Raw genomic sequence first — 27,169 nt, forward strand, 5'->3', positions numbered from 1 at the left:
ATCTAGATGAAAAGTGGGGGCGGCCCGAATTAGGAAGTGGAGCGGAAAGCATGGAGAAATATCGAGCATAGTCATGACCCAATTGTTAACGATTTGCCGGTTTCTGACCTTAGCATCTGAGTAGTGTGCTTCCAGTCACTGAAATAACACAGAAGTGTAAAGGAATCAGTTTGCAGGGCAAACAATATGTTTTTTAAAAGATACAAATATCATAAAATTCACACTTGAAGTATACTTTCAGTGGTTTTCAGTACATTCACAGGATTTGCAGCCATCATCGCTAATTCCAGAATGTTGTAAAACCCCAAATGGAACCTGCCATACCCATTAGTAGTCACTCCCCAATTCCCTCGACCCCATCTCCTGGCAATCACTAATCGGCTTTCTGTCTCTGTGGTTTTGCCTATTCAGTACGTTTTATGTAAATGGAATGATGTGATACTTGGCCTTCTCTCCTGGGCTTTTATTAAGCATGTTTTCAAGGTTCATCCAGGTAGCATGAATCAGTACTTCATGCCTTTTCATGGCTACATAATCACGTGTATGGATAGACCATGTTTTGTTTATCCGTTTATCAGGTGATGGGCATATGGATGTTTTACTTTTTGGCTGTTAGAAATAATGCTACTATGAACATTGGTGTTCTTAGCACAAGTTTTTGTGTTCTAGGAGTGGAATTACTGGGTAAGACTACATTTAATTCTGAATGTTGAGCTTCAAAACCTTCCAAGAGGCCGGGCGAGGTGGCTCAAGCCTGTAATCCCAGCACTTTGGGAGGCCGAGACGGGCGGATCACGAGGTCAGGAGATCGAGACCATCCTGGTTAACACAGTGAAACCCTGCCTCTACTAAAAAATACAAAAAACTAGCCGAGCGAGATGGCGGGCGCCTGTAGTCCCAGCTTCTCGGGAGGCTGAGGCAGGAGAATGCCGTGAACCCAGGAGGCGGAGGTTGCAGTGAGCCGAGATCGCACCACTGCACTCCAGCCTGGGCGACAGAGCGAGACTCCGTCTCAAAACAAAAAACAAAAACAAACAAACAAACAAAAAAACACAAAACCGGCTGGGCGCGGTGGCTCACGCCTGTAATCCCAGCACTTTGGGAGGCCGAGGCGGGCGGATCACAAGGTCAGGAGATCGAGACCACGGTGAAACCCCGTCTCTACTAAAAATACAAAAAATTAGCCGGGCGAGGTGGCGGGCGCCTGTAGTCCCAGCTACTCAGGAGGCTGAGGCAGGAGAATGGCGTAAACCCAGGAGGCGGAGCTTGCAGTGAGCCGAGATCGCGCCACTGCACTCCAGCCTGGGCGACAGAGCGAGACTCCGTCTCAAAAAACAAAACAAAACAAAAAAAAAACACAAAACCTTCCAAGAGGTTTTCCTTGATGAAGGATGTAGGAGGTGTTTACTTGCTCTTTGGCTTGGAAATCTAAGTTTGTTTGTAATATGGCTTCCAGTTGGATAAAGTAGACAGAATAAGAATGATAAGCAGCCCAGAGGCATGGGTAGGGCAGGGTGTCTTGGGACTTTATAGAGGAGACTGAGTGACAACGTGGAGAAGCCAGTGCTGTTGAAATAATTCCTTCCTCCCTTCCTTCCCTTGCTTCCCTTGCTTCTCAATGGAGTTTGGCTCTTGTTGCCCAGGCTGGAGCGCAGTGGTGTGTGCAACCTCCACCTCCCTGGAACGATTCTCCTGCTTCAGCCTCCCATTTAGCTGGGATTACAGGCGCCCATAACCGCACCTGGCTAATTTTTTTTTTTTTTTTTTTTTTTTTTTTTTTGAGACAGAGTCTTGCTCTGCCGCCCAGGCTGGAGTGCAGTGGCCGGATCTCAGCTCACTGCAAGCTCCGCCTCCCGGGTTCACGCCATTCTCCTGCCTCAGCCTCCCGAGTAGCTGGGACTACAGGCGCCCGCCACCCCGCCCAGCTAGTTTTTTGGGTTTTTTTTTTTAGTAGAGATGGGGTTTCACCGCGTTAGCCAGGATGGTCTCGATCTCCTGACCTCGTGATCCACCCGTCTCGGCCTCCCAAAGTGCTGGGATTACAGGTTTGAGCCACCGCCTGGCTTTGTTGTGTGTGTGTGTGTGTGTGTGTGTATATATATATATATATATATATATATTTTTTTTTTTTTTTTTTTTTTTTTTTTTTTTGGAGACAAAGTCTAGCTCTGTCTCCTAGACTGGAATGCACTGGTGCGATCTCGGCTCACTGCAAGCTCCGCCTCCTGGATTCACACCATTCTCCTGCCGCAGCCTCCCGAATACCTGGGACTACAGGTGCCCGCCACCATGCCCGGCTAATTTTTTGTATTTTTAGTAGAGACAGGGTTTCATTGTGTTAGCCAGGACGGTCTTGATCTCCTGACCTGGTGATTTGCCCGCCTTGGCCTCCCAGAGTGCTGGGATTACAGGCGTGAGCCACCGCACCCAGCATAATTTTTTGTATTTTTAGTAGAGATGGGGTTTCACCATGTTGGGCAGGCTGGTCTCGAACTTCTGACCTCAGGTGATCTTCCTGCCTGGACCTCCCAAAGGGCTGGGATTACTGGCGTGAGCCACCGCGCCTGGCCTGAAACCATTTCTTACTTACATTTCTCAAGAAAAGGAGGCATGCCACCACATTCAGAGCCACAAGGGAGGCATCACCTTTTGGTTAGAAGGAAAAGGTAGGAACAAGGAGAAAGTCTAGGCCAGAGCCTTTATGGGGTTCCTCAGGAATAGCAAGTCAGGGCGGAGTAAACATTTTAGGATTGGATAATTTAAATAATTCCATCAGGCTTTGCCTTTGGGTGGTCTCTAGTTGCTTGGTACCTGGCCATGCATGATTTAGGGCAGGAGAAATACTGGCTTGGTGAGAGTTAGATAAAAGGGATGGTTGAGAAATTAGCCCTGGGAGAGGCAGTCTCCTTGCCAGCAAGATTTTTAAGATTTCAAAATATCATAAAATACAGAAAAAAATTTTAAACAGCTAATAAACATGGATGTGGCTGGGATGATATGAAGGATAGCTGTAATGGTAGAAATTATTTTTTTCCAGTCAGACTGAAAATGAAGTGCCTGTTTCCTATTTAGGATTTAAATCTCTTAGAGGCCTAATGAAGAAAGTCTCTTCTACCTCCCTCCCCCAACCCCAAATCTGGCTCTATTATTTATTTACGTAAAATAAATTAGTTGAAGTGTGGTTTAGAGAAGAGAGTTTTCTTAAACCTGAGATTCTCAACGGAGTCACCTGTGGAACTTTTTTTTTAATTGGAAATTCAGGGACACTATTCTTAGGCCTACTGAATAAATCTTTGAACCTGTGTCTTTTGAAAGTTTCACAGATGATTCTGATGTTCTCAAGATTGTGAAGCACTGCATTTAACCAGCACCAGGTGAACACTGTAGGCTAAGTATAGGAGAGATGCCAAGACCTGGGTCAGGGTGGTGCATGGAATTTTGAATTATACATAAATTCCTCCCTTCAAGGAACAATGCCATCCATAACTGGGGCAGCTGCTTCTTGGGGCCCAAGGTGAACAATGGGAGCTGCCTTGTCCTGGACCCTACTGTGACTGTTAACTCTAGCAGAAGCCCTAGGGTTCATGCTGTTAGTCAGAAGCCACCCAGTGTGACTAAGTTGAGGGGCAGTGTTGAGAAACAGTGTTACTAGATGGATGTTATTTCGGTAGGAATAGTATTGTGCGTTCCCTGTCAGCATTTGAGGCGGAAACCCACTGCACTGTCAAAACAACCGGGGAGATGAAAGATGATGTCAGATATTAAAAGGTGCAGATAGTCCTTGTGTTTGGTTAACTTTACAAGGTTTATCTGAAAGAGAAAATGGATGCGGAAGTACATGAAAAAATTGTGTTACTCCAAATAGATGTGCTGTTTTCCCAGTTCATAGGAGTCAGTAATTTAGGGGTTCAGGGGAAAAAGGCAAAGGTTGAAGACACTGTGATTATAATGTCCTTACCCTCCTGGAATATTTCCTTTTTAAAAGCTTCTGGCATCTCCCACAGAGTTAATGTTTTACACAGTTCGGAGGATGAATTGAAGGGCCCTTATCCCAGGTCTGTGGTTTGATTATAAATTGTAAAGCCATAACCTGTCCACCTTCCGCTCATTTATCTTGAAAGGGGTTGGGGAGATGGCAGGTTGAACAAGGAAAGAATTGTCTCCTCAGTTCTTTGGTCGTGTTAACTTTTATTTACTGTTGTATATTCACATTTTCTAGACTGCTAAAATTGGTGAAATCAGGAGAGGAAATAACTGTTTTTACATGTATAAGTATGCAAAAGTTATTCGAGATGAGTTACACTGCATTTCTTTTAGTGTGCTGCCTGCCACTGCTGCCTTTCTGTGCGTTTGCTCTATTCTGCTAGACAAATTTAGGGGAGATTTAAGACAGCAAAACAACCCCCAAAGTATCTACCAGCATAATCCCTATCAAAATCCCAACAACCTTTTAATTTTTTTGCAGAAGTGGAAAAACTCATGTTAAAAATCGTATGGAATTGGCCAGGTGCAGTGGCTCACGCCTCTAATCCCAGCATTTTGGGAGGCTGAGGAAGGTAGATCACTTGAGGTCAGGAGTTCGAGACCAGCCTGGCCAACATGGTGAAACCCCGTCTCTACTAAAAATACAAAAGTTAGCCAGGCGTGGTGGCGGGTGCCTGTAGTCCCAGCTGCTTGGAAGGCTGAGGCAGGAGAATCCCTTGAACCCAGGAGATGGAGATTGCAGTGAGCCAAGATCACAACACTGCATTCCAGCCTGGTAACAGAGTGAGACTTTGTCTGAAGTAAATAAATAAATTAATTAAATAAAATAAATAAATTCAATATGGAATTGCAAGGGGCTCCTAATACCCAAAACCCTAATAGCCTCTTTGTTCTTTTTCAAGAAATACTTCCTTATATCAAAACTTACTACAAGCGATAGTAATCAAGACTCTGTGGTACTGTACTAGCATAAGGATAGACATATGGGTTAGTGGAAGAGAAGTGAGAGTCTAGAAATAAACACCTACATTTATGAGCAATTGATTTTTGTCAAGGATGCCAAGACTAGTCAATGGTGAAAGAATAGTGTCTTCCACAAATGGAGCTGGGATAACAGGATATCACATGCAAAAGAATGAAGTTAGACCCTTACCTCATACCATGTACAGATAATAACTTAGAATGGATCAAAGACCCAATGTAAGAGTGAAAACTATAAACCTCTTAGAAGAATACAAGGGTAGGCTGGGTGTGGTGGCTCACCCCTGTAATCCCAGCACTTTTGGCATTACCAGAGGTCAGGAGTTTGAGACCAGCCTGACCAACATGGTGAAACCGCATCTCTACTAAAAATACAAAATTCGCCGGGTGTGGTGGCGTGTGCCTGTAATCCCAGCTACTCGGGAGGCTGAGGCAGGAGAATCACCTGAACCCAGGAGGCGGAGGTTGCAGTGAGCCGAGATCGCGCCACTGCACTCCAGCCTGGGCAACAGGAGTGAAACTCCATTTCAAAAAAAAAGAAGACGACAAGGATTAAATCTTTATGACCTTGGCGTTGGCAGTAGACTCTAGATGTGACACTAAAAGCAGAAACAACAACAAATAATGAATTGGACTTCATCAAAATTAAAAACTTGTGTGTGTAAAAGTATACTATCAAGAAAATAAGAAGACAACCCACAGAACGGGAGATATGTGTTAATCATATACCTGACAAGAGTCTATGCTGCTGTCTGAATGTTTATGTCTCCTGTCACCCAATTCATATGTGAAGTCCTTACCCGCAAGGTGATAGGATTAGTGCTCTTACAAAAGAGGCCCCTGTGGCCAGGTGTAGTGGCTCATGCCTGTAATCCCAGCACTTTGGGAGGCGGAGGCGGGAGGATTGCTTGGGCCCAGGAGTTTGAGACCATCCTGGGCAGCAAGATGAGACTCCATCTCTACAAAATTTTTTTTAAAAAAGAAACAGGCCCAAGAGAGAAACCCCCTGCCCTTTCTTCCATCTGAGGAAGTGGGCCTTCACCAGACAGAGTCTGCCAACACCTTGATCTTAGACTTCCCAGACTCCAGAACAGAGAATTTCTGTTGTTTATTAGCCACCCAGTCTTATGGTATTTTGTAAGAGCAACCCAAATGGACTAAGATAATCTAGTGGCACAATATAGAAAGAACTTTTACAACTCAATGAAAGGACAACTCAGAAAATGGGTATGGTAGAATTTGTCCTGTGAGGAAGCCAAGACCAAAAGAAAAAGGACATGGGACTTGATTAGACATTCCAAAGAATGGCAGATGCCAACAAGCACATGAAAACATGATCAGCATCATGAATCATTAGAGAAGTGCAGATTGAAACCACAGTGAGATACTGCTTCATGGCCAGTAGGACAGCCATTTCCTAAAAAAAATTTAAAAAATAAAAATAAGTATTGGTGAGGATGTAAAGAAGTTAGAACTCTGATCCGTTGCTGGAGGGAATGTAAAATGGTGCAGCTGCTGTGGGAAACAGTTTGAGGTTCCTGAACAAGCTAAAGATAAAATCATATGATCCAGCAATTCCACTTCTAAAGATACGTCCAAAAGAATTGAAAAAGTGTTTTCTTTTTTTGAGACAGAGTCTTGCTCTGTTGCCCAGGCTGGAGTGCAATGGTGCGATCTCGGCTCACTGCAAGCTCCACCTCCTGGGTTAATGCCATTCTCCTGCCTCAGCCTCCCGAGTAGCTGGGACTACAGGCGCCCGCCACCACGCCCAGCTAATTTTTTGTGTTTTTAGTAGAGACAGGGTTTCACTGTGTTAGCTAGGATGATCTTGATCTCCTGACCTCATGATCCGCCCGCCTCGGCCTCCCAAAGTGTTGGGATTACAGTCGTGAGCCACTGTGCCTGGCCTGTTTTTTATTTTTTTTAGAGACAGGGTTTTGCTGTCATCCAGGCTGGAATGCAGTGGCACGAGCATAGACTCGAACTCTTGGGCTCAGACAATCCTCTTTCCTCAGTCTCCCAAGTAACCAAGAGTACAAGCGTGTGCCACCACACCCAACTGACTTAACAATTTTTGTAGAGATGGGGGTCTTGCTATGTTGCCCAGGCTGATCTTAAACTCAGCCTCAGGTGATCCTCCTGCCTCCCAAAGTGCTGGGTTTACAGGCATGAGCTGTTGCTCTTGCCTGGTTTACCTGTTTTAGAAAAAAATACCTGTACATTGTTAATTTTTTTTCCAGGAGCTTCAGAAGGGTACAAAAATTCCATCCTACTTCTGGCCCCCTGACCTCCAAACTCCCTCCTCAGAGGCTTCTTGAAATATTCCAGATAATTCTGTGCACATACAAGTATATATTAAAATATATCTCTGCTTTTCCCCAATGTAAATAAACAGTAGCACATTTTACCATTGTTCTGAACCTCGTTTTTGCAACTTAATAAACTATCTTGGAGATTTTTCCTTATTACATATAAATCTATCATTCTGTTTAGCAGTCTTATATGTCATCATTTGGAGATATTCATACTTTATTGTATCAACTATCAAGGGACGTTAGATTGCTTTCATTTCCTTCTACAGTGGCTAATGGCGTATTGAACATACTTGTATATACTTTTATGCAGATTTGCACATATATTTGTAGGATATTCCTGTGACATAAGTGGAATTGCTGGGTCAATGGATATGGGTAAATCAGACTGTTTTTGGGTGTACCCAGTTACCTCCTAAAGAAGCCGAATTGGCTGGGCGCAGTGGCTTATGCCTGTAATCCCAGTACTTTGGGAGACTGAGGCGGGTGGATCACTTGAGGTCAGGAGTTTAAGATCAGCCTGGCCAACATGTTGAAACCCTGTCTTTACTAAAAATATAAAATTAACTGGGCGTGGTGGCGCACCCCTATAATTCCAGCTACTCGGGAGACTGAGGCAGGAGAATCGCTTTACCCTGGAAGGTGGAGGTTGCAGTGAGCCAAGATCACAACAGTGCGCTCCAGCCTAGGTGACAGAGCAAGACTCAGTATCAAAAAAAAAAAAAAAAGCAAAAACAAAAATGGAGGCTGAATCAGTTTCCATTCCATTAACAATGAATGTCTTTTTATTCATAATCCACACTCACAGAATATATCATGAAACATTTTGTTCTTTTACTATTTCAGCGGTTAAAAATTGGTGTCTTGTAGCTTTACTTTACATTTCTTTCATTAAGGAAACGAGTATTTTCTTCACATGATTAAAAGCTACTTGTTTACCTATGACCTCATGTTTGTGGGCTTTGCATGCTTTTAGATTGTGTGATTAATCTTTTTCCTATTGATTTGTAAGATTGTGTGATTCATCTTTTTCCTATTGATTTGTAAGAACTCTATATTATGGAAATGGATCTTGTGTTACAATGTTACAAATACTTTTTCCCAGTTTTTATCATTTGTCTTTGACTTTAAAAAAAAATTTTTTTTTTTGAGATGGAGTCTCACCGGTTGCCCAGGCTAGACTTGAACTCCTTGGCTCAAGTGATCCCCCTACTTCAGCCTCCCAAATAGTGGCTACGTGCTGCTGTACCCGGCTTGTCTTTGATTTTTAATAAAATTTTTTCCACATAGAGCTTTGCAGTTTTTTTGTAATCAAATTGACTTTTATGCACATACCTTCTTCCGGTGTTTGGCTCACATTTACATTCTCTTAATGATGTCTTGTAATGAACAAAGGTTCTTCAAAGCTGGAGGCATCATATTACCTGACTTGAAATTATCCTTCAAGGCCTCCTTTGGGAGAGTGAGGGGAAAAGATTGCTTGAGACCAGCCTGGGCAACATAGTAAGACTCTGTCTCTAATGTACCTGCCCCCCTCCCCCGCAAAAAAATTAGCTGGTCATGGTGGTGCACACCTGTGGTCCTAGCTACTCATGCAGTAACTAAAACAGCATGGTACTTGTACATATTTTTGTATCATAGATCAGTGGGACAGAATAGAGAACCCAGAAGTAATGCCACTTGCCTACAACCAACTGATCTTCAATAAAGTTGACAAATATGCAGTGGGGGAAGGACACCCTATTCAATAAATAGTGCTGGGAAAATTGGCTAACCATATATAGAAAAATGAAGCTGTACCCCTATCTCTCACCACATACAAAAATTAACTCAAAGTGAATTAAAGACTTAAACATAAGACCTGAAACTCTAAAGATCTTAGAAGAAAACCTAGGAAAAACTCTTCTGGATATTAGCCTAGGCAAAGAATATATGACTAAGACCTCAAAAGCAAGTGCAACAACAAGAAAAATAGGCAAATGGTACTTAATTAAATGAAAAAACTTCTACACAGCAAAAGAAATAACAGAGTAAATAGACAACCTATAGAATGGGAGAAAATATTTGCAAATAAAGCCTCTGGCAAGGGACTAATACCTAGTATCTACAAGGATCTCAACAAGAAAAAAAAAAACCATTAGTAAGTGAGCAAAGGCTAGGTGTGGTGGCTAACAACTGTAATCCCAGCACTTCAGGATGCTGAGACAGGAGGATCACTTGAGGCCAGAATTGGAGAGAAAGTAGGCAAAGGACGAGAACAGGTACTTCTCAAATGAAGACTTACAAGCGGCAAACAAACATGAGAAAGTGCTCAACATCACTAATCATCAGAGAAATGCAAATCAAAACCACAGTGAGATACCATCTTACACTGGTCAGAATGGCTATTATTAGAAAGTCAGAAAACAACAGATGTTGGCATGGATGCACAGAAAAGGGAATGCTTCTATGCTCTTGATGGGAATGTAAATTAGTATAACCTCTATATAGAAAACAGTATGGAGGCCAGGTGTGGTGACTCACTACCTGTAATCGCAGCACTTCCTGTAATCGCAGCACTTTGGGAGGTCAAGGCGGGCAGATCATTTGAGGTCAGGAGATCAAGACCAGCCTGGCCAATATGGTGAAACCCTGTCTCTACTAAAAATACAAAAATTAGCCGGGCGTGGTGGTGCACGCCTGTAATCCCAGCTACTCAGGAAGCTGAGGCAGGAGAATCGCTTGAACCCAGAAGGCGGAGGTTTCAGTCACCCTGGACTGCCACTGCCCTCCAGCCTGGGAAACAGAACGAGACTCTGTCTCACAAAAAATGGTTAGTGGCTTTTTTTTTTTTTGATACTGAGTCTGGCTCTGTCGCCCAGGCTGGAGTGCAGTGGCCGGATCTCAGCTCACTGCAAGCTCCGCCTCCCGGGTTTACGCCATTCTCCTGCCTCAGCCTCCGGAGTAGCTGGGACCACAGGCGCCCGCCACGTCGCCCGGCTAGTTTTTTGTATTTTTTAGTAGAGACGGGGTTTCACCGTGTTAACCAGGATGGTCTCGATCTCCTGACCTTGTGATCCGCCCGTCTCAGCCTCCCAAAGTGCTGGGATTACAGGCTTGAGTCACCGCGCCCGGCGGTTAGTGGCTTTTGTGTCCTTGGTTAGCGAGGTCTTCTCTACTTTGAGATTATAAAGTAATTTTCCTCATGTTTTCTTCTAGAGTTTTTCTTTTCTTTTTTTTTCTTTTTCTTTTTTTTTTTTTTTTTGAGACGGAGTCTAGCGCTGTCGCCCGGGCTGGAGTGCAGTGGCTGGATCTCAGCTCACTGCAAGCTCCGCCTCCCGGGTTTACGCCATTCTCCTGCCTCAGCCTCCCGAGTAGCTGGGACTACAGGCGCCCGCCACCTCGCTCAGCTAGTTTTTTGTATTTTTTAGTAGAGACGGGGTTTCACTGTGTTAGCCAAGATGGTCTCGATCTCCTGACCTCATGATCCGCCCGTCTCGGCCTCCCAAAGTGCTGGGATTACAGGCTTGAGCCACGGCGCCCGGCCGAGTTTTTATTTTCACATTCAAAGTTTTATTGACCAGCTGCGTAAGGTGCCTGGTGGTCCTCTAGCACTGGGTTAGTGTCCCTCGTGCTGAGCTCTAACCTGTCAGAATGCCCTTGCTGCCCCGGCTGAGTTCACAGTGGCTGAAGCTGTTCCTGTAAGACCTTGAATCTAGCAGCCACTGTGTACTCCACATGGAGCACTCCGACTGGGCAGACTGTGCCCAGCATCTGAGCATCTAGACAGACAGCCATTCCCAGTAGTGGCCCAAACCAGCAAACATTGTGTAACAATTTTTTTGCAATTTTTTTTCTTTTTTCTCTTTTTCTTTTCTTTTTTTCTTTTGTCTTTTTTTTTTTTTTGAAATGGAGTCTTACTTTGTCGTCACCCAGGCTGGAGTACAGTAGCGGGATCTTGGGTCACTGCAACCTCTGCCTCAGGCTCAAACAATCCTCCCACCTCAGCCTATATTCTGTTTCTGTAGCTGAGAATACAGGTTTGTGCCACCATGCCTGGCTAATTTTTTTTTTTTTTTTTAAAGTAGAGATAGGGTTTTGCCATGTTTCCCAGGCTGATCTTGAACTGGGCTCAAGTGATTTGCCTGCCCCAGCCTCTCACAGTCTGAGATTACAGGTGTGAGCCACCATGGCCAGCCTGCAATTTTTCTTACTCAAACCTAATGGGGGCGGGAGCAGTGGCTCACTCCTGTAATCCCAGCACTTTGGGAGGCCTAGGTGGGTGGATCACCACCCTAATCACCAGGCTGGTTAGGAGTTCGAGAGCAGCCTGGCCAACATGGTGAAACCCTGTCTCGACTAAAATACAAAAGTTAGCCTGGTGTGGTGGTGCATGCCTGTAATCCCAGCTACTTGAGAGGCTGAGGCAGGAGAATTGCTTGAGCCCTGGAGGCAGGGGTTACAGTGAGCTGAGATCGTGCCACTGCATTCCAGCCTGGGTGACAAAGTGAGACTCTGTCTCTAAAAAAAAAACAAAAACAAAAACAAAAACTAATGGGGCTAGACATGGTGATATATTCCTGTAGTCCCTGAAACTTGGGAGACTGAGAAAGAATTGCCTGAGCCCAGTGGTTCAGGGCCAGCTGGGGCAGTGTAGTGAAACCCATTGCTACAAAAAAAAATTGTTTAAATAAGCCAGCATGGTAGCACATGCCTGTAGTCCCAGCTACTCAGTAGGCTGAAATGGGATCACTTGAGCCCAGGAGGTCGAGGCTGCAGTGAGTCATAATCACACTTCCGCACTCCAGCCTGGGCAACAGAGCAAGACCCTGTGTCAAAAAAAACAAATGAAACAGCCAATACAGAATAAAGGTGCTAAAAAAGGCATAGGAGGAAATCTTCATGACTTTGAGGTAGGCAAAAAATTCTTAAACAGGGACACAAGCCACTAACTGTAAAGAAGTGACAAATTCTATGACATTAAAATTAAGAACCTTTATAAGGCACCATTAAGAGGGTGTAAAGGGCTGGGCATGGTGGCTCATGCCTGTAATCGCAACACTTCAGGAGGCCGAGGCAGAAGGATCACTTGAGCCCGGGAGTTTGTGATCAGCCTGGGCAACATAGTGAGACCCCGTCTGTACAAAAAACTTAAAAATTAACCAGGTGTAGGGGCATGTGCCTGTAGTCCCAGCTACTCTGGAAGCTGAGGTGGGATAATTGCTTGAGCCTGAGAGGCCAAGGCTACAGTGAGCCTTGATTCTGCCACTGTACTCCAGTCTGGAGAGCAAGACCCTGTCTCAAAAAAGGGTGTAAAGATGTCACAGACTAGAAAATGTGTGTGATGTGCACAGGACTAGCATATGTACAATAACAAAGGACTAATAAGAAATCCTAAAAAAAAAAAAACAAAAAAAAAAAAACAGAGACACTTGAGTGGCCAACAGATATATGAAATGTTCAACTTATTTAGTCAAAGAAAATGCAAATTAAACCACAGTGAACGATCACTAAACTCAGCAGCAGCATGAATAAAATGAAGACAACTGCTAGACAATAGCTAGTGTGGTAAGAACTTCCTGTTTGAGCCATGGTTATTTAGCAGTATGTTGCTTAATATCAAGTGTTTGGAGAAGTCCCTCATTTTTTCTGTTACTAGTTTCTAGTTTAATTCCATTATGGTCAGAGATCACACTTTATATGATTTCAATTTTTAAAAATTTGTTTTGTGACTTTTATGGCTTAGAATATAGTCTGTCTTGAATGCTTCAAACCTGAACACTTGAAAACACTATATATTTTTCTGTTAGGTGGAGTGTCCTCTAAATGTCAGTTAGATCCAGTTGGTTGATGGTGGTGTTCAGGTTGCTGATTTTCTGTCTACTGGTTCTACATATTGAGAAGTGTTGAAGTCTCCAGCTCTGATAATGGATTTGTCTGTTCTTCATTTGTCAGGTTTTGTTTCATGTATTTTGAATCTCTTTTGTTAGGATATACACTTAGGATTATGCTGTCTTGATGAATTGACCTTTTTATCATTATGTAATAGCCCTTTTTTACTTATTTTATTTTATGTTTTTTAGAGACAGGGTCTTGCTGTGTCACCCAGGCTGGAGCGCAGTGATGTGATCAAAACTCACTGCAGCTTTGAACTCCTGAGCTCCAGCGATTCCCCTGCCTCAGTGTTGTGAGCTGGGACCACAAGCACATGCCCCCATGCCTGTCTAAATTTTTTTTCTTTGGTAGAGACAGGGTCTCCCTATGTTGCCCTTGCTGGTCTGAAACTCCTTAGCCTCAAGTGATCCTCCCATGTTGGCCAAGTGCTGAGATTACAGGCATGAGCTGCTGCACTCAACCCTCTTAATCACTGGTAATTTTCTTTGCTATGAAGTCTACTTTGCTTGTTGGACATTAATATAGCCACTTCAGCTATCTTTTGATTAGTGTTTGCATGACATATCTTTTTTTTTTTTTTTTTTTTTGAGACAGGGTCTCGCTCTGTCACCCAGGCTGGAGTGCAGCAGCATGATCATGGCTCACTGCAGCATTGAACTCTAGCTCAAGCCATCCTCCCACCTAAACCTCCTGAGTATGGGACTACAGGTGTGTGCCACCAGGGCTGGCTAATTTTTTTAAATTTTTCTATGGAGACGAGGTCTCACTATGTTGCTCAGGCTGGTTTGGAACTCCTGGGCTCAAGTGATCCTTCCACCTCAATCTCCCAAAGTGTTGCATGAGCCAGTGCACCTGGCTTATATGTGTTTTCTTTTGTTTCCTGTGCCTTTGATATGATATCCATGTTCTTTTGCATGTGGATATCCAGTTTTCTGAGCAACATTTATTTAAAAGACTGTCTTTTCCCCATTGAATGGTCTTGGCATCCTTGTCAAAATCATTTGACCATGCATGCCAGGGTTTATTGCTGGGCTGTCAATTCTATTCCAATGGTATATATGTCTGTCTTCCTGCCAGTACCATATTGTTGTGATTACTGCAGTTTGTTAGTTTTGAAATCAAGAAGTGTGAATCTTGAGTCTGTTTTTCTTTTTCTTTTTTTTTTTTTTTTTTTTTTGAGACAGAGTCTCGCTCTGTCGCCCAGGCTGGGGTGCAGTGGCCGGATCTCAGCTCACTGCAAGCTCCGCCTCCTGGGTTTATGCCATTCTCCTGCCTCAGCCTCCCAAGTAGCTAGGTCTACAGGTGCCCGCCACCTTGCCTGGCTAGTTTTTTTTTTTTTTTGTATTTTTTAGTAGAGACGGGGTTTCACCGTGTTAGCTAGGATGGTCCCGATCTCCTGACCTCGTGATCCGCCCGTCTCAGCCTCCCAAAGTGCTGGCATTACAGGCTTGAGCCACCGCGCCTGGCCCTGTTTTTCTTTTTCAACATGATGTTGGCTCTCTGGGGTCCCTGGAGATTCCGTATGAATTTCAGCATGTATTTTCTGTTTCTGGGGGGGAAAAAAAAAAGTCATTGGGATTTTGCTTCAGTTTACATATGAATCGGTAGCTCATTTTTGGGAGTATTGACATCTTAACAATATTACAATATCTTGGCCGGGCGCGGTGGCTCAAGCCTGTAATCCCAGCACTTTGGGAGGCTGAGACGGGCGGATCACGAGGTCAGGAGTTCGAGACCATCCTGGCTAACACGGTGAAACCCCGTCTCTACTAAAAAAATACAAAAAACTAGCCGGGCGAGGTGGCGGGCGCCTGTAGTCCCGGCTACTCGGGAGGCTGAGGCAGGAGAATGGCGTAAAAACCCGGGAGGCAGAGCTTGCAGTGAGCTGAGATCCGGCCACTGCACTCCAGCCTGGGCGACACAGCGAGACTCCGTCTCAAAAAAAAAAAAAAAAAAAAAAAAAAAAAAAACAATATTACAATATCTTGTCTTAACAATATCGTCCAACCCATGAAAGTGTGATATTTTTCCTTAATTATATCTTCATTAATTTCTTTCAGCAATGTTTTGTAGTTTTCATTGTATGAGTCTTTTACCTCCTTGGTTAAAATTCCTAAGTATTTTATTCTTTTTAATGCTATTATAAGTGGAATTGTTTTTATAATTTCCTTTTCAAATTGTTCAGTGTTAGTATATAGAAATGCAAATGATTTTTGTGCGCTGACTTTGTATCCTACTGCTTTGCTGATTCTCTTATTGTGATTATTTTTTGTGCGTAATCTTTAGGCCTGATTTTTCTGTGAATTGAGATAATTTTACTTCTTCCTTTCCAATTTGGATATATATTTTTTTTCTTAATTGCTATGGCTAGAACTTCCAGTGGTAGGTTAAATAGTGGTGGTAAAGGTGAATGTTCTCATCTTAGAAGAAAATTTTTTAGTCATTCACTATTGAGTATGATGTTCAATGTTTTTTGCCTCGAAAACTTTTAGGCCGGGCACGGTGGCTCACGCCTGTAATCCTAGCACTTTGGGAGGCCGAGGCAGGCAGATCACCTGAGGTCAGGAGTTTGAGACTAGCTTGGCCAACATGATAAAATGCCATCCCTACTAAAAATACAAAAATTTGCCAGGTGTGATGGTGGGCGCCTGTAATCCCAGCTACTTGGGAGGCTGAGGCAGGAGAATTGCTTGAAGTGGGAGGCAGAGGTTGCAGTGAGCCGAGATTGTACCACTGCACTCCAGCCTGGGCGACAGAGCAAGACCCTGTCAAAAAAAAAAAAAAAAAATTGTAATAAGCTTTCTTAGGTTTAACAATGTAGGTTTTTCAAATATGGCTTTATGTTGAAATATTTCTCTTGTACTTTTAGTTTGTTGAATGTTTTCATTATGAGAGGATGTTACATTTTGTCAAATGCCTTTTCTGCAGCAATTGAGATGATGTTATGTGTTTCCCATTATTCCATTAATGTGGTATGTTACATTGAATTTTGTAGGTTGGACCATCCATGCATTCCAGGAATAAATCTCACTTGGTTGTGGTATATAATCCTTCTAAAATGCTGCTGAATTCACTTTGCTAGTATTTGTAAAGGATTTTTGCATCAATGTGCATAAGGGATATTAGTCTGTAGTTTTCTTTTATTGAATGCCTGGTTCTGATATGAGAGTAATACTGGCCTCTTAGGATGAATTAGGAAGTATTTCTTACTCTCCACTTTTTTGGAAAAGTTTTGAGAAGGGTTGGTACTAATTGTTGTTTAAATGTTTGGTAGAATTAATCATTGAAGCCTTCAGGTCCAGGACTTTTCTTAGTTAGGAGATTTTTTATTATTGATTCAATCTGCTTACTAGCTACAGATCTATTCAGATTTTCTGTTTATTTGTGATTTAGTCTTGGTAGGGGCTTTTAAATTTGTTTGTTTTTAAAACAGAGTCTTGCTCTGTTGCCCAGGCTAGAGTGCAGCGGCACAATCTTGGCTCACTGCAACCTCCCCTTCCCGGGTTCAAGCGACTCTCCTGCTTCAGCCTCCCGAGTAGCTGGGGCTACAGGCACCCGCCACCATGCCCGGCTAATTTTTGTATTTTTATTTTAGTGGAGATGAGGTTTTACCATGTTGGCCAGGCTGGTCTCAAACCTCAGGTGATCCGCCCACCTCGGCCTCCCAAAGTGCTGGTTTACAGGCGTGAGCCACCACACCCAGCCCTTGTTTGTTTTTGTTTTATGTGTGGGGTGGGGGGGTTGTTGTTGTTTTGTTTTTTGTTGTTTTTGTGTTGTTTTTGAGACGGGGTCTCACTTTGTTACCCAGACTGGAGTGCAGTTGCGTGATCACAGCTCACTGCAGCCTCGACCTCCCAGTCTCAAAGCGATCCTCCCACCTCAGTGCCCCAAGTAACTGGGACTACAGGCCCACACCACCACACCTGGCTAATTTTTGTCCTTTTTTGTAGAGACGGGTTTTCTCCATGTTGCCCAGGCTAGCCTTGAACTCCAAAGCTCAGGCAGTCTGCCCACCTCAGTCTCCCAAAGTCTAGGATTATGGGCATGAGCCACTGTTCCTGGTTATTTCTCCCTTCAGTTCTGTCAGTTTTGCTTTATATATTTTGATGGTCTGTTATTAGGTGCAATCTGTTCATAATTTTATCTTCTTGCTGTATTGAACCTTTATATAATGTCCTTTTTTTAATCTCTTATTTTTTTATTTAAAGTCTCTTTTGTCTTACAGTAATATAGCCCTGCTCTCGTTCGGTTACTGTTTGCATGGAATATGTTTTTCCATCCTTTGACTTTCAATCTATTTGTGTCTTTGGATCTAAAGTGATTCTTTTCTGTAGTCCCAGTTACTTGGGAGGCTGAGGCAGGAGGATTGCTTAAGCCCAGGAGTTCAAATCTTGCCTGAGCAACATAGGGAGACCCTGTCTCTCTAAAAAATAAAAGTAAATATAAAAAAGTAAGTTTCTTATAGATGGCATATAATGGAGTAATGTAGTTTTCTTCTATGCTGCTAATCTCTATCTTCTGATTGGAGAGTTTAATCCATTTACACTTAGTTACTGATCAGGAAAGACATATGTCATTTTGCTGTTTCTTTTCTATATACCTAATAGGATTTTATTTATTTATTTTTTTAGAGATGGAGTCTTGCTCTGTCACCCAGGCTGGAGTGCAGTGGTACAGTCTTGGCTCACTGCAACCTCCGCCTCCCGAGTTCCAGCGATTCTCCTGCCTCGGCTTCCCAAGTAGCCGTGACTACAGGCATGTGCCACCACACCCAGCTAATTTTTTGGGTTTGTTTTGTTTTTGAGACAGAGTCTTTCTCTGTTGCCCAGGCTGGAGTGCAGTAGCAATCTCGACTCACTGCAACCTCTGCCTCCCAGATTCAAGCAATTCTTCTGCTTCAGCCTCCCTAGTAGCTGGGACTACAAGTGCCTGCCACCATGCCCAGCTAATTTTTGTATTTTTAGTAGAGAAAGGTTTCACCATATTGGCGAGGCTGGTCTCCAACTCCTAACCTCACCTGCCTCGGCCTCCCAAAGTGCTGAGATTACAGGCATGAGCCACCATGCCTGGCCACCTTATAGGGTTTTTTGTTTTTTGTTTTTAATTGAGATGGAGTCTCGCTCTGTTGCCCAGTCTGGAGTGCAGTGGCACGATCTTAGGTCACTGCAACCTCTGCCTCCCAGGTTCAAGGGATCCTCCTGCTTCAGCCCCCCTAGTAGCAGGATTATAGGCATGTGCCATCATGCCTGGATAGTTTTTGTATTTTTAGTAAAGATGGGGTTTTGCCATGTTGGCCAGGCTGGTCTTGAACTCCTGACTTCAGGTGATCCACCCACCTTGGCCTCTCAAAGTGCTGGGATTACAGGCGTGAGCCACCACACCCGGCCATGGATTTTAAAATCTCTCATTACCTGCATTATTGTCTTCTTTTGTGTTTAGCTGCAGTTTTGTAGGTTTTCTTTTTTCTTTCTTTCTTGTTTTTTGTAGTAACATGTTTAATTATTTTCTCATTTTATTTTGTGTAACACTGTAATTTGAATTTATAGCGGTATAACTTGAGTAACATGCAACAATTCTGCTTCTTTATAGCTTCATCTCCACCCCTTTCAGTTGTCACAAAATTACATTGTTATATACTGTGTGCCCCAAAACGTAAACTCATAATTGTTTGCTCAGGTGTGTTTTATGGACCAGAATGTGATCTATCTTGGTGAATGTTCCATGTGAGCTTTAGAGGAATGTGTATCCTGCTGTTGTTGGATGAAGTACTCTGTAGATGTCAGTTCTATCCCGTTGCTTGATGGTGCTGTTGAGTTCATTATGTCCTTACTGATTTTCTGCCCGCTGGATCTGTCCGTTTTGATAGATTGGTGTTGAAGTTTCCAAGTATAATAGTGAATTCATCTGCTTTTCCTTGCAGTTCTCAGTTTTTGCCTTGAGGATTTTGATGCTCTGTTGTTAGGCGTATACACATAAGGTTTGTTATCTCATCTTAGAGAAATACTCCTTTATAATTTTGTAATATCCTTTTTCTATGCCTGGTAATTTTCCTTGCTCTGAAGTCTGCTCTGCCTGAAATCAGCATAGCTACTGGGACTTTCTTTTGATTCCTGGTATGTCTTTATCCATCTCTTTAATTTTTTTTTTTTTTGAGACAGAGTGTTGCTCTTGTCACCGAGGCTGGAGTGCAGTGGCGCGATGTCAGCTCACTGCAACCTCCACCCCCTGGGTTCAAGTGATTCTCTTGCCTCAGCCTACTAAGTAGCTGAGATTACAGGTGTGTGCCACCACACCTGGGTAATTTTTGTATTTTTAATAGAGACGAGGTTTTACCATGTTGTCCAGGCTGGTCTCGAAATCCTGACCTCGGGTGATCTGCCCGCCTCAGCCTCCCAAAGTGCTGGGATTACAGGCATGAGCAATCGTGCCCAGCCTCATCTCTTTAATTTTAATCTACCTGTGTCTTTATATTTAAAGTGAGTTTCCTGGGTCTTCTTTTAACATTTTTTGCAAGGTGGATTTACTAATGACAAATTCCTTTAATTTTTGTTCTTCTGGGAAAGTCTTTATTTCTCTTCATTTTTGACCCAACACATGCTTGGATCTTATTTTTGGATATATTCTGACATTTTCTACTTCTTATTTGCTTGAACATTGACAATTAAAAAGATTATTGGTGCAGTTAGATTAATATCTGCCGTATTTATTACTGTTTTCTATTGCTTTTATTCTTCCCTTTTCTTTTTATTTTGGTCTTCCACTCTTTTCCTGCTTTCTCTGACTTTAACTGAACATCTTATATGATTGCATTTTTTTCTCTCTTAGCATGTCAATTATGCTTCTTATTTTATACTTCTAAAAAGTCTTGGCTGGGCACAATGGCCCATGCTTGTAATCCCAGCACTTTGGGAGGCCAAGGAGGGTGGATCACCTGAGGTCAGGAGTTTGAGACCAGCCTGGCTAACATGGTGAAACCCCATCTCTACTAAAAATACAAAAAATTAGCTGGGCATGGGGGCAGGTGCCTGTAATCTGTAATCCCAGCTACTTGGGAGGCTGAGGCAGGAGCATGGCTTGAACCCAGGAGGTGGAGGTTGCAGTGAGCCGAGATGGCGCCCCTGCACTCTAGCTTGGTTGACAAGAGCGAGACTCCATCTCAAAAAAAAAAAAAAATCTTTGCCCTTGAGTTTGGTATTTACAGTTACAACTTATCCAATTCCACTTTCAACTGATGCTATACCACTTCATGGGTTGTACGAGTTCCCTCTAACAGAGTATTCCCAGTTCATCTTTACCGTCCCTTATGATATCCTTACCGTCCCTTATGATATTGCTGTCATTAATTTCACTTATTCATAAACCATAACCATTGAATACATTGTTGCTGGTTTTTGTTTTTGTTGTTGCGACAGAGTTTTTTTGTTTGTTTATTTGTTTTTGAGATGGAGTCTCATTCTGTCGCCCAGGCTGGAGTGCAGTGGCTCGATCTGGGCTCACTGCAAGCTCCCCTTCCCGGGTTAACGCCATTCTCCTGCCTCAGGCTCCTGAGTAGCTGGGACTACAGGCGCCTGCCACCATGCCCAGCTGATTTTTTGTATTTTTAGTAGAGGCAGAGTTTCACCATGTTAGCCAGGCTGGTCTCGAACTCATGACCTCGTGATCTGCCCACCTCAGCCTCCCAAAGTGTTGGGATTAACAGGTGTGAGCCATTGTACCCAGCGTTTTAAAATATTAATAATAGAGTCAGAGCGTTACTATGTGGCCCAGGCTAGAGTGCAGTGGCTATTCACAAGTGCAATCCCATTACTGATCTCCGTACAGGAGTTTTGACCTGCTTCATTTCTGACCTGGGCTTATTCACCCCTCCTTAGGCAACCTGGTGGTGCCTAAGGAGGGGAGGTCACCATATTCCCGGGAGGTCACCATTTTGATGCCAAACTTAGTGCAGACACTCAGCCCAGATAGCCCAGAACTCCTGGACTCGAGCTATTCTGCCTCAGCCTCTTAACTGAGTCTATAGGCATGCACCACCATGCCTAGCTCTTGCTGTTATTGGGTTGAACAAACCGTTAACGGTTAAGAGTAAGAAAAGTACGACGGGCATGGTGGCTCACGCCTGTAATCCCAGCATTTTGGGAGGCCGAGGTAGGTGGATCGATTGAGCTCAGGAGTTCAAGACCAGCCTGGGCAACATAGCGAGACCCTCTCTCTACAAAAAAATAAAATAAATTGTTGGCTGGTGAATTTTGTTAAATTTCTTTGAATAGTGTTGGATTTGGGTCTGGAATGCAGTTAAGTCCCTTGGAAGCAGCGATCCTTTAGAGGCGTCTGAGCTTTTCAGTGGGTCCGGTGCTGCTTTAATCTGCAGCTGACTTAGCTCCATTACTAAGGGTGATACCCGTCTGCGGAGTCTACCCCGTACCCCATGAGTTAGGACATCTCTCCACAGTGGCTTGTGGGAACACAAAATATTCCCTTTGTGAACTCTGGGGATTTTTTTGTTTGCTGCTTCCTCAGGATTCTTTTCTGGGCCTTCTCATATAGTTTTTTCTCACCCAGGCACAGATCTGTTTTCAGCTAAAGACTCCAGAAGACCCTGGGCAGATCCTGGCTCTGCCTGTCTGTGCAGCTGCTTCCTCCCCAGGACTCTGCCCTGCAAATAACAGCAGCCTTGGCCTCCCTGACCTTTGAACTCTGTCTTCCCAACTCAGAGAGACTGCGGTTCCGGCTGAGTTTCCCTCCCCGTGCTGCAGTCTGGAACCCGCCTCCTGGCTGTAACTGGTGCAGTCATAGGACGCGCTCTCTGGTTTCCCTTCGGTCGGAATCACTGTCCTGCACTGTCTTCCACCAACTGAAGACGAAAGTATGTTGTCCAGTTTTCCAGGTGTTCAGGGTTCCCTGTTGCTGCATCCTACATGAGTATATAAACAGAACAAACAGAACAGCCTGTCGGGAGCTTGCTGAGGTTTCAGAACAGGTGCTGCTGGCTGAGCTGGTGGACATGATTAACACTCCCCTTCTCCTTTTAGTGACCACAGTGTGAACAGGAACAGCAGGATGGCAAAGGCTTGCTGAGTAAGTGGCACAGCGCCAGCCTGGGTAGCGGCCTCCCCAGCAAGTTGCATGTTACTAGCTTCCTGTGGCTGTCACTGCTGGGCCCAGGCACCTCCGAAGATCAGCGCCTCCTCTGGGGCTCAAGTGAGGGCAGGAGTCTGTCACCCATGAGCTCGCAAGGGCAGAGCCACTGTCCTGTCTCGACGGCTCCACCGTGACTCCTGTGGACTTTGGACAGTGGGGAGCAGGCCCAACAGGGCCACTCGTGTGTGGTAACTCTGGCTTTGGGTGGATCAGGACCAAGCTAGACTTCATCCCCAGCCCCAAGCTGCTGTTGCTACTCCTGCCCGAGACCCCATCCACGGCTGCAGCTGTGTGGCAGGGTGGCTGGTGGTGGCCAGCGTGGCCCTGCTGCAGCTCCATGCTGGGGAGGGGCGTGGCCCCGATGAGCAGCCACCCCTCCATGTGGGCCACAGGGGAGGAGCCTAGGAAGCCACCCTGGCAAGCGGAGTGGACGCATTTATGTGGTGAGAGGTGAGAATCAGTGCCGCTTCCCAGAGCCCTGTGATTCCTGGGGAGGCTGAGGCTTGCAGACACCTTGCCTGCTCTCCTCCTGGGGTGCTTTCCTGTTCCCAGGGCTGGACCCTTGGAGGGAGAATGCTCGAGGGCCCAGCATGGGCAGGCCCTCTGGGGAGCCGCTCATGGCTGGTGGGGAGTCTGGGGCATAGTGAGGGACGGCATCTTCCACCGATCCCAGGCTTGGGGGGCGTCTGTCCTGGAGACCACCCCTGCGGGAAGGCCTCTTTTGTGCGACTCCTTCCCCGTGAAATGGCTTTTCCAAACAGTTCAGCTCCACAAGTGCCCTGAGAAAACACAAAGTGCTTTCTGCACGTGTCCTGGCCCCCAGAGAGGAGTTTGGTTACAGAGAAGGTGACAGCTCATGGCTTCCTGAGGGTAGGGCAGTGGGAGAAGTCTCCAGGGGAGCTTGGGGCCCGTGGCCTCCCACATCCTGGGTGGGGCTGCCCACTGGGAGGCCGAATCTCAGCTCACTGCAAGCTCCGCCTCCCAGATTTACGCCATTCTCCTGCTCAGCCTCCCGAGTAGCTGCGACTACAGGCGCCTGCCACCTCGCTCGGGTAGTTTTTTTGTACTTTTTTAGTAGAGACGGGGTTTCACCGTGTTAGTCAGGATGGTCTCGATCTCCTGACCTCATGATCCGCCCGTCTCGGCCTCCCAAAGTGCTGGGATTACAGGCGTGAGCCACCGCGCCCGGCCTATTTTATGTATTTATTTATTTATTGAGATGGAGTCTTGCTCTGTTGCCCGGGCTGGAGTGCAGTGGCGTGATCTCGGCTCACTGCAAGCTCTACCTCCTGGGTTCACGCCATTCTCCTGCCTTAGCCTCCCAAGTAGTTGGGACTATAGGCACCCGCCACCACGCCTGGCTAATTTTTTGTATTTTTAGTAGAGACAGGGTTTCACCATGTTAGCCAGGATGGTCTCGATCTCCTGACCTTGTGATCCACCACCTCGAGCTCCCAAAGTGCTGGGGTTACAGGCATGAGCCCCCACGCCCGGTCAATCACAGGTATTTTAAAGAATAGAGATGAGGCCAGGCGCGGTGGCTCAAGCCTGTAATCCCAGCACTTTGGGAGGCCGAGACGGGCGGATCACAAGGTCAGGAGATCGAGACCATCCTGGCGAACACGGTGAAACCCCGTCTCTACTAAAAAAGTACAAAAAAACTACCCGAGCGAGGTGGCAGGCGCCTGTAGTCGCAGCTACTCGGGAGGCTGAGCAGGAGAATGGCGTAAATCTGGGAGGCGGAGCTTGCAGTGAGCTGAGATTCGGCCACTGCACTCCTGCCTGGGTGACAGAGCGAGACTCCGTCTCAAAAAAAAAAAAAAAAAAAAGCAAAGAATAGAGATGAGATGGATCGTTTCATAGACTTGGAATTCATAGAAAATATAATGGAAGTTCTAAGACAGAAAAGCACAATAACTGATATTTAAAATTCAGCCAGGTGCAGTAGCTTACACCTGTAATCCCAGCACTTTGGGAGGCTGAGGTGAGGAGTTTGAGACCAGCCTGAGCAACACAGCAAGACCTTGTCTCTACTAATTTTTTTTTTTTTTTAATTAGGCTGGTCGCAGTGGCTCACACCTGCAATCCCAGCACTTTGGGAGGCCGAGGCAGGCAGATCACTTGAGGTCAGGGGTTCAAGACCAGCCTGGCTAACATGGCAAAACCTTATCTCTACTAAAAATAGAAAAATTAGCCAGGCGTGGTGGCGGGTGTCTGTAATCCCAGCTACTCAGGATGCTGAGGCAGGATAATCGCTTGAACCTGGGAGGCACAGGTTGCAGTGAGCCGAGATTGCACCCCTGCACTCCAGCCTGGGCAACAGAGTGAGACTGGGTCTCAAAACCGTAAAGATTTTACATAATTAGCCGGGGATGGTGGCACATGCGTGGGTCCCAGCTACTTGAGAGACTGAGGAGGGAGGATTGCTAGCATCTAGGAGGTGGAGGCTGCAATGAGCTATGAATGCACCACTGCACTCCAGCCCGGGTGACAGAGCGAGACTCCGTCTCAAAAAATAAAAATAAAAAATCTAGTAGGTGTATTTACCAGCAGATTGGAATCAGCTGAAAAAAGGATTAGTGCTCTAGAAGAAAGGTCAATAGAAAAATAAGTTGTGGGGCTTGGCATGGTAGCTCATGCCTATAATCCCAGCACTTTGGGAGGCCAAGGCAGGCGGATCAGTTGGGCTTAGGAGTTCGAGACCAGCCTGGGCAACGTGGCAAAACCCCATCTCTACAAAAAATACAAAAAATTAGCCAGGCCCAGTGGTGCATGCCTGTGGTCCCAGCTTCTTGGGAGGCTGAGATGGGAAGATCACTTGAGCCTGGGAGGCGGCAGTGAGCTGAGATCGTGTCACTGCACTCCAGCCTGGGTGACAGAGTGAGAGACCCTGTCTCATTTCTTTAAAATAAAAAAAAATTAAAGAGAAAATACCTTGCAAATACCACCACAACCAGCTCACTTTACATTGTGTGTCCTTTTCCTGGACCCTTAGGGCACCCTCCCTTTTCCTTTCTGTGGCCCCCCAGCCTTGGACAGGGAGGGGGCCCTGCTGAAAAGGCCTTTGTACTTGGGAGAGACCGAGGTGGCTTTGGAATTGGGGAATTGGGGGATTACTTTTCATTGCGACCCTTGTTGGAAACATCAGCACAGTGGCGTCCAGTTGCAGTTCGCCTTGTGGCTTTGTTTAAATCCTCATTGGGAACGTGAGTTCTCATTGTCCTCAGGGACTCAGGCTGTGGGTGTGCTAACCTCCCTGGTGAGAAAGTGGCTTTCTAGCCAAACTTCTTTTCGTTTGCATCTCCTCAAAGCAGAGTGCAGAAAGCGGCAGCACTGGGAGCGTGTAGGCAGGGACGGGGGCAGCCAGCGCAGGCTGAGCCAACATGCTGTGATTCAGGCCCATACCTCGTGAAAGGCAGAAGGCGAGTGCTGACCTTCCATAGCAGGCCGGGTTGGGGAAGGGGCGGTCTGCTGCCTGCCGAGCGTGACTGTGCAGCTGTTGCGAGTCTTTGTGATTCTGATGTGTGGTGGTCTGAGAAATTTCCCATCCTGGGTTAATGCTTTCTTTATAATGAACAGAAATTAATTCATGAGGGATGGTGCAACCAGGCTGGGGCGCAGGCCAAGGGCAGTGCACTGGGCTGTGATGACTGCATCCTGCTCAGGTTGTGGGACATGGGGTTAAAACATTGTCACGGCAAAGACACTGGCCTTTTACCTGAGTACAGGATAGTAGCCCTTTGTCCTCTAAGACGCTCTGTCCCTGGGGCCAGCAAACACCTCCCAAGGGAGAGGAGAGAAGGAACCCCAAGTGAAGCCAGCCGAGAGCAGGTAGGCCTTGTAGGGTTGTGGGAGCCACTGCACCCCTGGGAGCTTCCAGTCAGCTCAAGCCCAGTGCCCAGAATGTCTAAGTGCCACCTGGATTCCCTGCAGTGTCCACTGTGCTGGGTTGTCAAGGTTTTTCTCTGGGGGGTCTGCGGGGAGCCTGGAGCCTGGAGCTGCTGGGTAGGAGGTGGGCTTGTGGCTCAGCTGTGTCCAGTGGCTGGCTGTGGAGTACCTCCTCTGCTCCACTAATATTTTCATGGGCAAGAAAGACCACTGCTTTCCTGGCCACCACTTCCTGGAGCTTGTGTTCCTGGAAGTCAGCCATAAATAAGCCGGCCATAAACGAGGGTAAACAGGTACCCGGGTAAACACACCAGAGCAAATGAGCCATACGGGCCAGCAGAGATGAACCTGGGGCCATGGCGGGTGTAGGGGTTGAGCGGGGAGAGGATGTCCTCTGAAAAGGTGACATTTAAGCTGAAACTGGAATGACAAGAAGGCCCCAGCTCTGCAGGCAGAGCGGAAGGCTCAGAGCTTAGAATCGCATAGGTCACGGTCAGCATTGGATTTCGTGTTAGGGACAATGAAAAACTGGTGACAGATTTTAAGTAGGGGAATAATGAGATCTAATTACACATTTGCAAGATGTTCTGGGGGCTGTGGGGATGGTTGGGACATGTACCTGGAAGCAGGGCGGCCAAAGGGTGAAGTGGTGACGATGGGTGGTGTGGAGGCTGCAGAATCTGGAAGACGTGCAGACGCAGGGTGTATGGTGGGGGTGGTGCTGGAGGGGGAGCGGGGCCTAGGATGATCTCAGGTATTCTAGCACCTGCATGGTGGTGGGGCCATAGACATGACCAGGGAAGGCCAGGGAAGTAATCTGGGGCCATTGCGGCTGCAGCAAGTTTATGATGCCTGATGCCCATCAGACCTGTCCGAGGGGAGATGTCCCAGCCACAGCTAAAGTGTGAGACAAAGCCCCTGCTTCAGAGGACAGCAGGGGAGTGTTTCCTGAGCAGGCGTGACCAGACGGTCTTTCTAAGATGGAAACCTGG

General features: G+C 45.7%; 1 protein-coding gene across 7 annotated transcripts in view; it reads left to right on the plus strand.

Annotated features, from left to right (window-relative positions):
• The window catches only part of LOC105467855 (deoxyribonuclease 1), a 39,159-nt gene that overhangs the window by 993 nt on the left and 10,997 nt on the right, over positions 1 to 27,169 (plus strand). Inside the window, exon 1 of one of the 7 annotated variants that reach the window (XM_011717627.3) lies at positions 26,921 to 27,169. This exon is cut by the window's right edge and continues 537 nt beyond it. The exons of the other annotated variants lie outside the window; for them this stretch is intronic. The gene's annotated coding sequence lies outside the window, so the exon portion shown is untranslated. Of the gene's footprint in view, positions 1 to 26,920 lie in introns of those variants that run through there. 7 annotated transcript variants of the gene reach the window in all.

This window comes from Macaca nemestrina, chromosome 18 (assembly GCF_043159975.1).
Source record: "Macaca nemestrina isolate mMacNem1 chromosome 18, mMacNem.hap1, whole genome shotgun sequence".
NCBI lineage: Eukaryota > Metazoa > Chordata > Mammalia > Primates > Cercopithecidae > Macaca > Macaca nemestrina.